The following is a 16685-nucleotide window of genomic DNA, read 5'->3' as shown; positions in this document are numbered from 1 at the left end:
TCGTCCAACATCCAAACTGGTACCATGTCCTCATTTTCAGTTGCTGTTCAGATTCAAGCATTTTTATCATCTACTCTATGAATTATAATAATACAGCATAAACCCATTTTTCATTTTACACCCACTTTAGTGTGGGGTACTCCAAAACAGGGGCCAGGAGCCTCAGAGTCGTCCCTCGGAACAAAACACAACCGACACTCAGAGGCCAGGAAGGGAACTCGGGGGGTGACACACACTCTCTCATCTGCAGAGCTCTGCTTCAAATACTTTACACGTAACCAGGCTGGAACGGGTTGGTGAGGGTACAGACATGGCAAACTGAGAAGAAACTGGCAGGTGGAGAAAGATCAGTCAAAATCCAAGGAAAAATGCTGAACATTTTCCACAAATAGTTCACACAACAGATGATACTCAGGCTACTGAAAGTTTATTGAGAGGGGTCTTGCTCCAAAGAAAAAGTTCTCTCCCAAAGTTATCAAAGATTCACAGCAGGCACCTGCCCCCAACACACCATCTTCCGAGGGCCTAGGAGTCAAAAAGAAGGTAAGACAGTAGTAAGGGTACAGGGAGAGGAGAGCGGGAGGGGACCGAGAACTCGGAACCAAGAGATGGGCGGACACTGAATGCCTGACTCCAAGGTTATCACCTCAGAAAACAAGTCTGTTTAAGTCCGTAGTAACAGTGTTAGTACTTTCACTGAACCTGCACTCAACACTGGAAAACCTCCCTGTGTTATAAAGACGATCTGAAAAATAACATTAATTCACAATGTAGAGTGATGATTCAGCCACAGAAAATAAAACTGACATAATCCACTACAAGTCACACTATGTCTTTCTTTAAGACTGGTTTATGATGCAGAAAAGAGGCAGTTTGAGATCTAAAATACTTAAACTGGCAAACACCTTGTTTCCCTGAATTCTCACAACCGTGGCACCAGCTAGAGTAAGACAGAGTGGTTTTCAGAGCTTCCAGAACAGCAGAACAGATCAATCATAAATATGCAAAAGTGATCTGAAAACAGAATTAATTAATATTCCACGTTTTGGCTTAAACTAGTCATGTGATTTCCAATAAGTGGGAAACATTCACACCAATTTTTATAAGAAAGTTCAATGTGAACACATAGTACAGAACATTGCCTTTGTTTTGGAATTTATTTATTTAATATGACAATTTCATTTGTATTTAGTTATTCTTGATGTTGAATGCTCATCTTTATTAATGATGAGCTACCCATTTTCTGACTGAGGAAACAGAAAGTTGTCACTGCCTAACAGCAATACTCAAAACAGCCTGTATGAAAGGAAAAGGTATATCTGTGTGCACACAGATGCATACATATGCATACACGTACCTATACATGTACACACGCGTGTACATATGTGCACACACATACACACATACACATGTGTGCATGAGCACACATGCATGCACACATATACACATACATGCATACACACGCATATGCACATACACATACACTCATATACACATGTACACATGCACACACATACATGCATATACACGTGCACATGGACACGTGGACACGCACATACACACGCATACACACATGCACACACATGCATGCGTACATGCATACGTAAGTATCATCTCAGGTACGTGGATTCAAAATTCTGATGCAAACAAGAATAATTACAAAACAAGGTAGGGTGTCAACAAGTGAGAATTGAGATGAAAGTTCTGATATGTTCCAGAGACAATACGGGAGGTCGTCACATCACATAAATATCTTACCCATTTGAAACGTGACAATTCCTGCCAACATCGGCCTGGATTAAGATGATTTCATTGACATAAGGAACAGAAAATATAGTATTTATTCTAATGAGATTCTGTAATCATTACATTATTTTCACAATTATAAGTAATCACTAAATAACTTCCTCCCAAGGGTCTAAAAATAAAAATAAGATAACAAAAGAAAGTCACAGTCCTGAGAGCTTTATCATGCAAATCACAACTGTGAAAATCAAGCATGTTTTTGAGACTATGCCCTCCTCAAATATCCTTCATGGAATTTTGTACCAGTAATGGCTGGTAATTAATTGTTATACCAGCTGGAAAGTATATCATTGGGGGTACGTGAAGTAAACATGTAAAGAGTAATGAACACACACACTTGAACCCAGGCCTCATTTCACAACTGTTTCCTACTTTCGATTTGCTTAGTTTACCTCATGAGGTACCTCGAGGAGAGAAAGCAGAGCTGGGATCTGCCCCGAGGCTGCTTCGGGAAGAGCTGGGTGGGTACCAAGACCCTCAGACCGAGGGCTGAGCTGCGTGGCTATGACCCCATCACTGCAGCTCCCCAAGCGTGTGTCCCTGTGTGTCACGCAAACCCCTGCCACACAGGTGACACACGCCACACGCCTGACACAGGCTCAGCACACAGGGAGCGATCAGTAAGTGGTGACTAGAGAGAAGTGACGGCCTTCAGCGTGGATGGAGAAAACAGGCCACAGACTCACAGAGGAAACGCCACAGATCCACAGACGGAGAAAACACCACAGACGCACGGACGGAGGAAACACCACAGACGCATGGAGGGAAGAAAAGTGCCACAGACGCACGGAGGGAGGAAAAGTGCCACAGACGCAGGGACGAAAGAAACGTCACTGACGCACGGATGGAAGAAACGCCACAGACGCATGGACGGAGAAAACGTGCCACAGAGGCACACACGGAGAAAACAGTCCACAGATGCACGAACAGAGGAAACGCCACAGACGCACGGACGGAGGAAACAGGGCAGAGACGCCCATACACCAGTGTGGAACGTCGGACAGGAACGTCCCGGCCATGCACTGTCCACTCCCCCTAGAGACTTCCCACCCCAGAGCACTCAGGATGGCTGTGGAGCTCCTGCCACGCACCCCAGAGGCGAAGCTGGGGAGCCAGAGATGAGCAGGTTCACGTCCATCAAATGCAGCTGCAATCCCTGTAATAACTGGAGGTCACTATTAAACAGAAGGGCACTTCACTTGGAATAAAAGCACTCTGCATAAAAGAACTAAAGATTGGCTGGAGACAGCTTAGAAACCGTCACCATTATTCTTGTTAGTGACAGCGAAGCTTCAAGAGTGGTCACTTTTCCTGTAGAAATCCCACAGAGGTGATTCCTGGAACTCATTTAGAATATTTCTTTCCCAGAAACCACACAACCAAGAACTTAATAGTGCCGTCTCTTGACCAGAAAGATTCAGATTTCTGATGAAACTAAACCCTGTCCAGCCTCCTGATTCTAGAAGATGCTGTACAGAAAAGCTAACTCAAAGGGGTCTCATTTCTTTTGTCATCCACGACACATAAAAAAATTTTTTAAATATACAAAAAATGTAGGAATTGTACAGTGAATACCCATGTGTCTACCCCCTGGATCACAGACTAGATTTAAATGTAAAGTTCTAAAGGTTCCCAGCTAAGGAAATGTGCAGTGTAAGCCTCTATCTGGTTAGAACCAAGGGGAATGGAATGAGCTTTCCCCAGCCTTGCTGCTCAGCTGGGAGGGGCTGCCACAGCTCAGCCACCCCACCCCAGAGCACCCAGGATGGCTGTGGAGTTCCTGCCACCCACCCCAGACGTGAGGCTGGATCCCCATTCGCGGTGTTAAGAATGAGCCAGCCTTTAGAGGCCATGTGGTCTATACTTGAATAGAAAATGTTCCAGGAAACTAAAGATTCCAATGCGTGCACTGAATTCCTAACCATTTGAAACCCAGGCTCCTCATCTATACACGAAGAACAACGCTCTCTCCTGGGAAAGCATTTCAGAAGGACGAAAAAGGATCCACATGAGAGCAGCTGAAAACTACAAGGCATCATGCAATTATAAGCCTTTTTCTATATCTTTGTTTCAAGGAATGTCAGCATTCTAAATATTGCAGTTCATCCCACATCACCTTTCAGGAGCAAATCATAACGATCAAAACTATCAGCAGAATCACTACCAGCTCAGTCGCCATGTGCTTCTTCTTCCTGCATGACAATTCCTGCAGAACGATGGGACCATCCAAGAATGGCTCCCTGCCATCATGTGCCCATTCTCCTTCCCCAGGGGGCTATTCCTGTACTCACGGGGCATGGGAAACCTGTATAACGCCACCAGAAAGTCCTTGTTTGACTTACACACTTCCCAGAAGGGCTGATTTTATCCAGAATCCTAACTGTGTCAAACACTAAACCTAAGAAATCATCAAGAAACCAAGGAAATGTAAGGCCATGTCCTGCCCCGGGTGCATGGCTACTAGGGGAGAAATAGAAAATGAGACATGAAAGGAAACTTTTAAGATATTCAGACCATCACTGGATGATTCCAGGAACCCATTACAGATCATTGCTGTTCCTTATAACAGGAAAGAAATTCTAAAATCCCAACAGGCATGGTGAGTCCCTCACTTGCATGAAGTCAAAATAATAATCCATCACTCTCTTCAAAAGGACAAAAGAAAAACTCTACTTCCTCTTCATATTAATTTGTGTACAAGCGACTTAAGTGAGAAAATCTTAATGTCTGGACTGTGATATCAATAGCAAAATAATCCCAAGATTCCCAATTAAAAGATAGAGACGGCCTGAATGAATTTAAAACAAGAAAAACCGACTATATGCTGCCTACAAAAAACTCAGTTCAGCTGCAAAGACACACATAGACTAAATGTGAAGGGATGGAAAAACACATTCCACATTAATGGAAATCAAAAGTAAGCAAGAGTAGCCATATTTATTTCAGATCAATTACAATTTAAGTCAAAAACTGTAAAAAGGAGACAAAAAGGTAATTATATAATAAAGAGATCAAAATAGCAAAAGGATATAACAATTACGAGTATATGTGCACCCAACAACAAAGCACTCAGATATATAAAGCAAATATTAGTAGATCTAAATAGAGAGAGAGGTCGGGCGTGGTGCCTCACGCCCATAATCCCAGCATTTTGGGAGGGATGTGGAGGCAGGTGGATCACCTGAGGTCAGGAGTTTAAGACCAGCCTGGCCAATATGGTGAAACCCTGTCTCTACTAATACAAAAAATTAGCCCAGCATGGTGGCACATGCCTGTAATCCCAGCTACTTGGGAGGCTGAGGCAGGAGAATCACTTGAACTCAGGAGGTGGAGGTTGCAATGAGTTGAGATTGCACCTCTGCCCTCCAGCCTAGGCAACAAGAGCAAAACTCTGTCTCAAATAAATTTATATATACATACATATGTATAGAGAGAGACAGGGAGACACCAACACAACAATAGTAGGAGCTTCAAAATCCCACTGTCAGTACTGGAGGTCATCTAGACAAAAAATAACAACAAAACATCAAATTTAAAGTCCAGTGTAGACCAAATGGACCTAACAGACATTTACAGAACATTTCATCCAACAGATACAAAACGCACATTCTTCTCAGCACATGGAACATTCTCTAAAATCCACCACATGCTAGGCTACAAAAGAATTCTCAATACATTTTTTCTAAAATTGAAATAACATCTAGGATATTCTCAGACTCTAACAGAATAAAGCTATAAATCAACAACAAGGAACAGACACTTCTCAAAAGAAGACATTTATGCAGCCAATAGAGACATGAAAAAATGCTCATAATATAGAATGAGACCACCACTTCTCCTGTTGTCTTTCCCAGCTTTTCCCCGTCTCCCCTTTTCCCTAGTTTATAAGACAGGAGAAGGGGGAGAAAACAAAAAGTTAGAAAGAAACAGAAGTAAGATAAATAGCTAGACGACCTTGGCACCACCACCTGGCCCTGGTGGTTAAAATAATAATAATAATATTAACCCCTGACCAAAACTACTAGTGTTATCTGTAAATTCCAGACATTGTTTGAGAAAGCAGTGTAAAACGTTTTGTTCTGTTAGCTGATACATGTAGCCTCCCATCATGTTTTGTCTGAGGCTAGTCCTGCTACAATAATCACTCGCCATCAGAGAAATGCAAATCAAAACCACAATGAGATACCATCTCACACCAGTTAGAATGGTGATCATTAAAAAGTCAGGAAACAACAGGTGCTGGAGAGGATGTGGAGAAATAGGAACACTTTTACACTGTTGGTGGGACGGTAAACTAGTTCAACCATTGTGGAAGACAGTGTGGTCATTCCTCAAGGATCTAGTACTAGAAATACCATTTGACCCAGCCATCCCAATACTGGGTGTATACCCAAAGGATTATAAATCATGCTGCTATAAAGACACATGCACACGTATGTTTATTGCGGCACTATTCACAACAGCAAAGACTTGGAACTAACCCAAATGTCCATCAATGACAGACTGGATTAAGAAAATGTGGCACATATACACCACGGTATACTATGCAGCCATAAAAAAGGATGAGTTCATGTCCTTTGTAGGGACATGGATGGAGCTGGAAACCATCATTCTCAGCAAACTATCGCAAGGACAGAAAACTAAACACCGCATGTTCTCACTCATAGGTGGGAAATGAACAGTGAGATCACTTGGACACAGGAAAGGAAACATCACACACTGGGGCCTGTTGTGGGGAGGGGGGAGGAGGGAGGGGGGAGGGATAGCATTAGGAGATATACCTAATGTAAATGATGAGTTAATGGGTGCAGCATACCAACTTGGCACGTGAATACATATGTAATAAACCCGCACATTGTGAACATGTACCCTAGAACACAAAGTTTAATTTAAAAAAAAATCAACAACAAGGAGAACTTTCAAAACTGTATAAATACATAGAAATTAAACAATATGCCCTTGAATAGCCGATGGGTCAATGAAGAAATTAAGAAGGAAATTTAAAAATTTCTTGAAATAAATGAAAACAGAAACACAACATATCAAAGTTTATGGTATACAGCAAAAGCAGTATTAAGAGGAAAGTTTATAACAATGAACTCCTACATTTAAAAAACAGATTTAAAATAAACAACCTAACAACGAACTGCAATGAGCTAGAAGAGCAAGAACAAATCAAATCCAAAAGTGGTAGAAGAAAAGAAATAACAAAGATCAAAGAGGAACTAAATAAACTTGAAACTAACAAATATAAAAATGAAGAAAAAAATGTTGGTTTTTTGAAAAGATAAATAAAATAGACAAACCATTAGCTACACTAAGCAAACAAAAAGAAATCCGAAAGAAATAAAATTAGAAACAGAAAAGGAGAATGACAGTTGATACCACAGAAATACAAGGGATCATTACAGACTATTTTGAACAACTATATGTCAACAGATTGGAAAACCTAGAAGAAATGGATAAATTCCCGGACACGTACAACCTACCAAGATGGAACCAAGAAGAAACGGAAATCCTAAAACAGACCAATAATGAGTAACATGTATGACTAAGTAATAATAAAAAGTCTCCCAACAAAGAAAAGCCCAGAACTAGGTGACTTCGCAGCTGAATTCTACAGATTTTTGTTTCAATTCTTCTCAAACTATTCCAAAAGTATTGAAGAGGAGGGAATCCTGCCAAGTTCATTCTTCAAGACCAGCATTACCCTGATACCAAAATAAGACAAGGACACAATAAAAAGAGAAAACTATAGGTCAATATCCCTGATGAACACAGATGCAAAAATCCTCAACAAAATACTAACAAACTGAATCCAACAGCAAATCAAAAAGATTATACACCATGATCAAGTGGGATTTATCCCACGATGCAAGGATTGCTCATCAAACACAAATCAATAATCATGCTACATCACATCAACAGAATTAAGGACAAAAACCATAATATCATTTCGATAGATACAGAAAAAGCATTTGATAAAATTCAACGCTGCTTCATGATAGAAAGTCTCAACAAAAGAGGCACTGAAGGAAAAATACCTCAACACAATAAAGGCCATATGTGACAAACCCACAGCTAACATAATGGGGAATGGGGAAACACTAAGAGCTTTTTCTCTGAGATCTGTAACAAGACAAGGACGCCCACTTGTGCCACTCCTATTCAACACAGCACTGAACGTCCTAGTCAAGAGCAGTCAGGCAAGAGAAAGAAATCAAGGGCACCCAAAGTGGAAAGGAGGCACTCTAATTGTCTGTTTTCAGACAATGTGCTCTTATATATTTAAAAAAAAAAAAAAGACTCTGGCAAAAATCTCTTTGAACTGATAAACAAATTCAGTAAAGTTACAGAATACAAAATCAACATATAAAAATCAGTAGCATTTCTATAGACCAACAATGAGCCAGTGAAAAAAGAAATCAAGAAAGCAATCCCATTTAACTACAAAAATATAAAATAAAAATAAAAATACCTCAGAAGAAATCTAACCAAGAAGGTTAAAGATCTCTATGAGGAAAACGATATTCTACACTCGGAAGGTAGAACAGTGGCTTCTAGAGACAGGAAAGGGCGGCGGGAAGGCAGAAAGGGAGAGGTTGTCTAATGGATACAAAATTACATCTAGATAGTAAAAATAAGGGTTAGTGTGCTATAGCCTTGTAGGGTGACTATAGTTTACAATTTATTGTATATTTTCAAGCAGCTAGAAGAGAGGATTTTAAATATTCCCAGCATTAAGAAATGACAAATGTTTGAGATGATGGACATGCTAATTACCCTGAGTTGCTAATTACACACGAAAAACATGTATTGAAATATCATACTGTATCCCATGGATATGTACTATAATGTGTCCATTAAAAATAATAATTGTTAAAAACCCAAGGGTCATTTCTCATGTGTCCTATGTCAGTGTTGTGGTCCATTGGTGGACACCTAGCCATTTGCAAGTAAGACTATAGTCACTTGAGCTGAAAGCAAATGAATCGTCACAAAAATTACCACTGGCACCAAGTCTTCTTTCCAGAATTTCCTGCCCACAGCACTGCCACAGTCACTGTGGGCAGGAAAGACACACTAGCACCCAAGTTTCAACCCCAGTACAGTTGATGCTTTTATTTCTCTGGTTTGGAATAGGTGTGTGTTCATAATTTACGTTTACTCCAACTGTCCCCTTGCTTAAATAGCTTCTTAAGGATAACTTCCTCTTACTAAATCCCAACAGCTTCTGAGCATCCGTTATATTCTCCAAAGTAAATAAAAAGAGAAAACGTGTTGAAAGCCTGATAATGTTCACTTAAGAATCCAGCATGATGTACAGCTTGAAATGGCTACTCCACCTTGTTCCTTTACATGACTTTTTAAAGTAGCCCCAGTTATTATACATAATTGAAGTCATAATTTCTGCAATACCATTAGGTCCACGAACGGTGGGGCCAGGGGACTTCAAAGTCTGTCTCCGATTTTTTTTTTAAAAAAAGGAAAGCTCATGAGAGTAGGTAATGAAAATAAATATTCACACAACTCGGAACAGGGGATGGTGAAACATAAAACTCCAGCCTGGCACAGGTGTCCAGCCAGTGAGGGTGGGGACACAGACTCATACGGTCCCCACAATCCCTCAAAAATGCCACAGACAGGTGGGTGGCCTGAGACAGAGCCAGGCTCCGAATTCCGGGAGCTGTCTGGCTCATGTGCACCTCATGTGGTCCACAGTGCACGAGGATGCCCAACGTCACCAGTCCCGGTGCAGAACACAAGAATGCCCCATGGCATGAGCCCCCGCTGCACAGCATAGCCCGAAGGTGCCAGCTCAGACTCCTACACACGCTGGTCACCAAGGCACTGCCCTCCAGGAAGGAGGACCCCAGAGGTCGTGGCAGGGTGAGGTTCTGCTCTTCATCATCCGCGAGCAGAGGGGAAAGTCCCAGCAGACATTTGGGGAGCCTCTACTCGTGGTTCTGGGACTCTGAGTGGAGGTTCAAAGATGTCCCCAGGTACGCCAGACTCAAACCTAAAAAAGACCCATTCTTCCAGATATGCCCAGACTGGAACCTATATAGGCCATCCTTCCTAGCTTTTCTCTGGAAAAGCAGGCTTAAAAGAGTATCGACTAAAAGGGGCCACCAGGAAGACAGAAGTCCTATCTTTAAAAAAAGATTTTTTTTTTTTTTTAAAAAGAGGCACTGAGGCTCTGACCCATCTGAGCACAGAGTACATGCTTGGCAGCCTCTGTCAGAGCAGAGCAAGTACACACATGCTCTCCGTGCCCTGTGCTCCCAGCACCCGTGCTCCCCGCACCCATGCTTCACACGCCCGTGCTCCCCACACCCGTTCTCCCCGCACTGTGCTCCCTGCGCCCATGCTCCCTACACCTATCTGTGCTCCCCATGCCTATGCTCCCTGCAGCCGTGCTCCCCGCACTGTGCTCCCTGCGCCCATGTCTGCTCCTCGAGCTCTCTTCCACTGGTTTCCTCTGTACATCCCTCTTGATAGTCACTGTCACCTCGAATCACCTGGCTAAATGGAGGTAAAGAAAAAGTCTAGAGTAGCACATTGGAGGACAGAGTGGAAGTGGCTATTTACCAAGCAGGGCTATGAGATGAGCGCATCTGATCCCCATTAATCCTGACGGTCAGTTGATTAGCCCTGTTCAACAGCTGGGGACACTGAGGTGTGGAAGGACGGGCTTGCTTACCCCAGACGATGCTGACAGTGTGGGCCCAGCCCAGTCCCACAGCCACCAGGAGGAGGCTCCTCACTGGGCAGGCGCGGAGGTGCAGCCCAGAGAACGCTTGGGACCCCGGCACAGACTCCTCAGGAAGGAAACAGAAAGGCCCACAGAGACTCAAGCAGCACAGAAGAAGGTCACCCACAAGTTAAAAATAGATGTTTGTGCTTTACCGTCCCAGAGTGCTAAAAATCCAACCCACTCACACGCACAGCCTGACGTGAGCCTGGCCTCCTGCAGCACTGGGCTAAGCGAGAGACGTACCTGCCTCTCTCCCGACAATAGCAGACTTGGCAGCTATTCTTCAATGTACTTGACACGCTTCCGTGAGGGATTAAGCGACACTCTGTCGACAATGGCTAAGTTTAGTCCTGACACAGCCAACCATCTAGATCTGCAGTGAACAAACAACTTACTTTGGATGATTCTGCCACTAACAAAGACCCTGAATCTCCCACCAAAGCTTAGTGACACGACTTACCTTTCTGTTTTCATTTCAGGTACACTGGCCCACATGATCTAATTTACCTGCTGATAATGCCTTGGAAAGACCACCAGGGGGCCCCACACCATTTTCAGCTTTAGAGGGATGTGAATTTCCCTTTGATGAGAAAGGTGATGGGGAAATAAAACAAGGATCCAAAACAGATGCCTGTGTGTTTCCTGGGAGTGATAAAGTCAGGAACTGCCTCTGTGTGTCAGGCGAGGGAGTAACAGAGACAATGGCACCAACTCCTGAGACAGAGGACCTGATGCATGGTGCAGCCACCGCCTGTGGCCAAGGAAATTCCAGGGAATGTAGACCCCAGTTGTATGGTACAGCCACCATGTGCGACCACAGAAATTCCAGGAATGCAGACCCTCAGTCACATGGTACAGCCGCTATCTGCAGCCACAGAAATTCCAGAGAACGCAGACCCTCAGACACATGGTACAGCCACTATCTATGGCCATGGAAATTCCAAGGAATGCAGACCCTCAGTCACATGGTACAGCCACCATATATGGCCACGGAAATTCCGAGGAATGCATACCCCAGTCGCATGGTGCAGCCACAGCCGGCAGCCACAGAAATTCTGGAGAACGCAGACCCCAGTCGCATGGTACAGCCACTACCTATGGCCATGGAAATTCCAGAGAACAGAGACCCTCATTCCCATGGTACAGCCACCACCTATGGCCACGGAAATTCAGGGGAACGCAGACCCTCAGTCACATGGTACAGCTACCACCTGTGGTCACAGAAATCCTGGGGAACACAGACTCCAGTCGCATGGTGCAGCTACCACCTGTGGTCACAGAAATCCTGGGGAACACAGACTCCAGTCGCATGGTGCAGCCACCACCTGCAGTCACGGAAATTCCAGGGAATGCAGACCCCAGTCACATGGTACAGCCACCATCTATGGCCACGGAAATTCCAGGGAACATAGACACCAGTCGCATGGTGCGGCCACCACCTGTGGCCATGGAAATTCTGGGGAATGCAGGCCCCAGTCTCTAAAGTATGAACTTCACTGCAGTGAATGTGGAAGAGTTTCTCTCTGTGCAGAGCTCAGTATCCAGAAGGGGAGATGGCCCCAGGAATGCCTTCCTCCTCTTCAGAGCTCAGGGCCTAGGGCTGACACCCTTGGGAGGGGTCCTTGTTCAGCAATTGTGCCTGTGGAGGGTCCCCCAACACTCACCGTGCACCTCCTAGGAGCAGAGGCTACAACAGGGAGCCAGAGACCAAGCTCTGCTCAGACAACAGTGAGCTGATGGCCTTCCACTCTAAGTTCAACAGGGACCCAGGGACCAAGCTCTGCTCAGACAACAGTGAGTTGATGGCCTTCCACTCTAAGTTCAACAGGGACCCAGGGACCAAGCTCTGCTCAGACAATAGTGAGCAGATGGCCTTCCACTCTAAGTTCAACAGGGACCCAGGGACAAAGTTCTGCTGAGACAACAGTGAACTGATGGCCTTCCACTCTAAGTTCCAACTGCATGGAATGTGTATTCCATGAATGCTTGTTAAATGAATGATTCATATAAGGTCATCTGTGCTGACCTTTGCTGGTCTGCTGACTGTGAGCTTCAGAGCATAGGCCTCATTCCTGGAGCAGCCAGCTCTTCCCAGAGCGACGGCCGCTGCAGGGCAAAGCCCAGAGCTTGTCCTGCAGCAACACACTCAGGACCCTGCGCTGGGCACGCTGGGGGCCTCTCCAGCAGAAGATCCCCAGCCCTGACCTTGCAATACCAGTGAACCCCAGGGGAGTCCCAAGTGCTCAAAATCATGTAAATGTCCATTGTGATTTAACATATCAATTTTAGAAGAAAGGGCATATTGCCACCTCCCTCCTCAAACTAGGGACTATAAATCGATCCATCACCCTAACTGAGACTCTGCCTTAAATTCTGCTAAAACTACCATCCAAACACTCAAATTTACATTAGCGTTAAGGGAAAAAAAAAAAAACTAAAACAAACACCTGTAAGAAACGGTCAAGTAACCTGTGATACATCAACCCAAAGATTAAACATGAAAACAATGAAGTAGCAAGATATTAAAAGAATATAAACTCTATGTACATCATGGCCCAAGGTTCTAAAATTACACAGAGACAAAGACTGGAATGGAAGGGGGATATGTTTACAGATACATTTTTTATTTTTTAATTTTTAATATTACTTCTCTAATGTATGATTTGACTAACCAGATAATTCAGCAAAAAATAAAAAAATTAATTATGCCTATAGATAAATATGTAAAGAATCCTTTTCTTTGATGCCAATGGAATTAGTTTGGGTCTGACCCACAGTCTTCAATCTTTTAATTAAGACACAAAAATCATCTTTCAAGCTGTTAGGAAAAAAAGAAGAAAAAGATTGAAAACCAGGAGCCCAGAAGAAAAGGACTCGCTATGTATCACAGCGTCTCTCCACGCCTCTCCACCCCGGACAGTGCTCCCTCTTTCCCCATTTTCATACCTACTGCACAAAACACTTAGTAAAGAACTATCTCAATTCTTGAGTCACACAGCACAAAGGGCCAGTGTCGCTGCCAAACATACCCTGCAGCCCCAAAACGAAGAGGCAACTGGTTCCTTCCTTCCTCAGTGAAGGAAGAATGAGAGGCTGCTGGTTGTCATTTTAAATCTCACACCTCAATGTCTTAGCACTTTCCTGCTTTGTTGGTTTCCAGGGCTTATTAAAATTAACCCCCCCCCCCCGCGGATATTGAAGAAAGAAAGCAGGACGGTTGTGCAGGCTTCCAAGAGGCAGAGCCCTGCTTCCGCGGCCACCTCCGTCTTTCTACCCACAGCAGCCGGGTTTACCAATTAGTCTCCCTTAAAGAGCAGTTTATGCTCATCGTGAACAAATGGATGCAATTGCTTCTTTTGAGATGCAGCAAGTTTTGGGCCCTCAGCAAAAAGAAGAAAGAAAGAAAGAAAGAAAGAAAGAAAGAAAGAAAGAAAGAAAGAAAGAAAGAAAGAAAGAAAGAAAGAAAGAAAGAAAGAAAGAAAGAAAGAGAGAGAAAGAAAGAGAGAAAGAGAGAGAGAAAGAAAGAGAGAAAGAAAGAGAAAGAAAGAAAGAAAGAAAAAAGAAAAGAAAAGAAAAGAAAAGAAAGAAAGAAAGAAAGAAAGAAAGAAAGAAAGAAAGAAAGAAAGAAAGAAAGAAAGAGAGAAAGAAAGAAAAAACAGGGCACTGGCACAACAGTCATAACCTCTGCTTTGCACACACAGAAGTAAAGTTAAAGCCCTGGAGGCGGAGGCGTTCGGAAAGGGAAGGTGGAAGTAGGAAGGACGCCCACGGGATAGAGTGGTCAGAAACAGACCACCTCACCAAAGGGCGCCTTAGACGTTCCAGAGGACAAAATGCCCCTCTTTCCAGGGTAAACACCCATTTGCCAAACTCAGCCAGTGACGGCAAGCAGGAGTTTGCTTTTTTTTTTAAGGCGTCTGAGTAACGATGACAAGAGCAAGAAATGAGCTTAATAATGGGACTGACAGGGCCCTGGGCTGGTGACTCTGCTGATGTGCACAGCATCAAAACCCAGGTTCCTCAGTGCGCTCCCTCTGCAGTTCAGGACAGCACTACAACTCACCCCATCAATCACTGCTTAAAAAATCAGTTCTAAAAAAAGACGACCCATTTGAAAGCAGCCGGAGGAGGAAGACAGAGAGTGTCTCACAGAATCCAACCGCTTGTAGCCTCGGAACCATAAGAATATGAAACTAGCGGGTCCAGTGTGAGGCAGAACAGAGACGCCGTCACGGCTCTCAGGAGGCTGAGCAGGAAGCGCATGGCTCAGGCCCCGCAACGCCCTAAGGGCGCCTGGAGCAGCCCACAGGCCTGTGTCCTTCGTGTGGGTTCACCTTCCTAGTTTCCTGGGTAAATTCAATGTACAGCATTTATTCGCCAAGAAAAGAACATTCAAATCAAACTACTGTCATAACTCTGAAGGGCTCTTAACACTCCAGTCCACACGTTCAAAAGCCCACAAATATCAGTGCTGCCACTGTGTAGGTAACAATGTTTTGGATGCATCATGCACGTAACCAGTAACGATGTTTTCATGTTTTCCGTAGCCGTCTCATTCAGGATACTAAAATGATCTGTGACGACTTGATACTTAGTTATCTGTGATTTTCAGATAGATTTAACAAGGCTACCTGGCCAAGAAGGCCTCACCCTCCTGAACCTGGGCACCGGTGCCCCTACGTGCACCCGGGGCCTGGGGAGCGCAGTCTCCACCACCTCTCGCTCTTCAATGTTAAATGTCCTCCCGGAGCGCCTGCGTCGTGAGCCCAGGCTCGGCCCCTCCTGGAGAGCCCTTTCCACATTACAGGACAGGGGAAGCCCAGAGCCCGCGCTGCGGCGCCGCTGACGTCCGGGAGTCCCCGCTTCCTGGTCCTTCCCGTCCGCGGAGGCTGGCGGGGAGGGCCTGGGACCCATTTTAGTTTTCGGTTTTGTCACGAGCCGGAAGGCGACAGCACATGCGAGCGCAGGAAACCCTTTTTTAAAATCTTCCAACGGAAACGCGAGGGGCTGCCGGACTGCCTCGGAGACGCTAGGCGGGAACCCAGAGCACCCCTGCCGTTTCCCGCATTGCAGCAGCCGGGACCCCGCCCACGCCGCGGGGGGCCCGAGGCGACAGGAGGCCCGCCGGGATCCGGCCGTTTCTTCCTCGACAAGCTGGGGGGTGGCGTGGGGCGGAGTTGGGGGGCGGGGGCAACTTAAGTGATCGCGCTGTACCCAGGATTCGGAGGGGAAGCCCGGCGCCATCCTACAGCTCAGAGGCAGAACGACCCCGGAAGGTGCTCCAGGCGACCCCCTCTACCAGGCTCAATTTAAAACATAAACCGGAGAGGGTGGAAAGCTCACTATTTTCCGAATGGAGGTTCCTATCGCCATGTTCCTTCCTCCTCCGCCCCACCCGGCAAGGACCCCGGGGCTGCCTTGCCGGCTCCCGCCGCCCCGCAGGTACCCCTGCCGCTCCCGGGCACGGGCTTCTCCCCAGTTCTTCCCGTCGCTTCCCCGCTCTTCTCCCCAGTTCTTCCCATCGCTTCCCCACCTTTCCCCGGGTCCTCCCATCGCTTCCCCCTCTTCTGCCCGGTTCCCCCATCCCCTTTGCCCTGTTCTCCCCTTCTCCCTCTTCTCCCCTTCTCCGTCCGTCCCTCCCTCGCCGCCCGGAGGGGGGCGCGCACCTTGAGCATGTCCCCCGCTGGTCAGCACGCCGATGGCCTTGCCGGCCCCGGAGAGGTGCTCCAGGAACTTCCGCAAGGAGCCCTTGGGGGCCCGGGAGTCGTCCGCGTCCAAGGCGAGGAGGCCGAGGGCAGCCGCTAGTCCGGGTGCGCAGCAGGCAATGGATACCCTGCCGGCGCGCGCCCGACTCGGAAAAGCTGCCCCGCCCGCGCCCCCGCCCGGCCCTAGCGTCAAAGGGTCTTGACGGGCGGGGCCCAAGCGCACAGGAGGGGCTGCGGGGGTGGGGCGCGGCTAGGGGCAGGGGCAGGGGCAGGGGCAGGGAAAGGGGCAGAGAAAGGGGCAGGGGCTGGCCGGGGCCGGGTGTGGGCAGGAGGACCTACGCAGGGGTCGTCGTAGGTGGCTGCCGCGCTAGCGGTGGGTGAGGTCGCGGAGGCGGGGGTAGCACCACAAGTGGGCG

General features: G+C 46.0%; 1 protein-coding gene across 3 annotated transcripts in view; it reads right to left on the bottom strand.

Annotated features, from left to right (window-relative positions):
* Nucleotides 1-16476, bottom strand: part of LOC139360507 (disco-interacting protein 2 homolog C-like) — a 242982-nt gene extending 226506 nt beyond the window's left edge. Inside the window, exons 1-2 of one of the 3 annotated variants that reach the window (XM_071087920.1) lie at nucleotides 16231-16476; nucleotides 1759-1793 (exon numbers count right to left, since the gene is read on the bottom strand). The gene's annotated coding sequence lies outside the window, so the exon portion shown is untranslated. The remainder of the gene's footprint in view (nucleotides 1-1758; nucleotides 1794-16230) is intronic. The other 2 variants (XM_071087915.1, XM_071087909.1) reach the window with 2 other exon arrangements.
* Between the last annotated feature and the right edge of the window lie 209 nt (nucleotides 16477-16685).

This window comes from Macaca nemestrina, chromosome 20 (genome assembly GCF_043159975.1).
Source record: "Macaca nemestrina isolate mMacNem1 chromosome 20, mMacNem.hap1, whole genome shotgun sequence".
In the NCBI taxonomy this organism is placed as follows: domain Eukaryota; kingdom Metazoa; phylum Chordata; class Mammalia; order Primates; family Cercopithecidae; genus Macaca; species Macaca nemestrina.
This window is presented reverse-complemented; position numbering and strand designations above follow the sequence as displayed.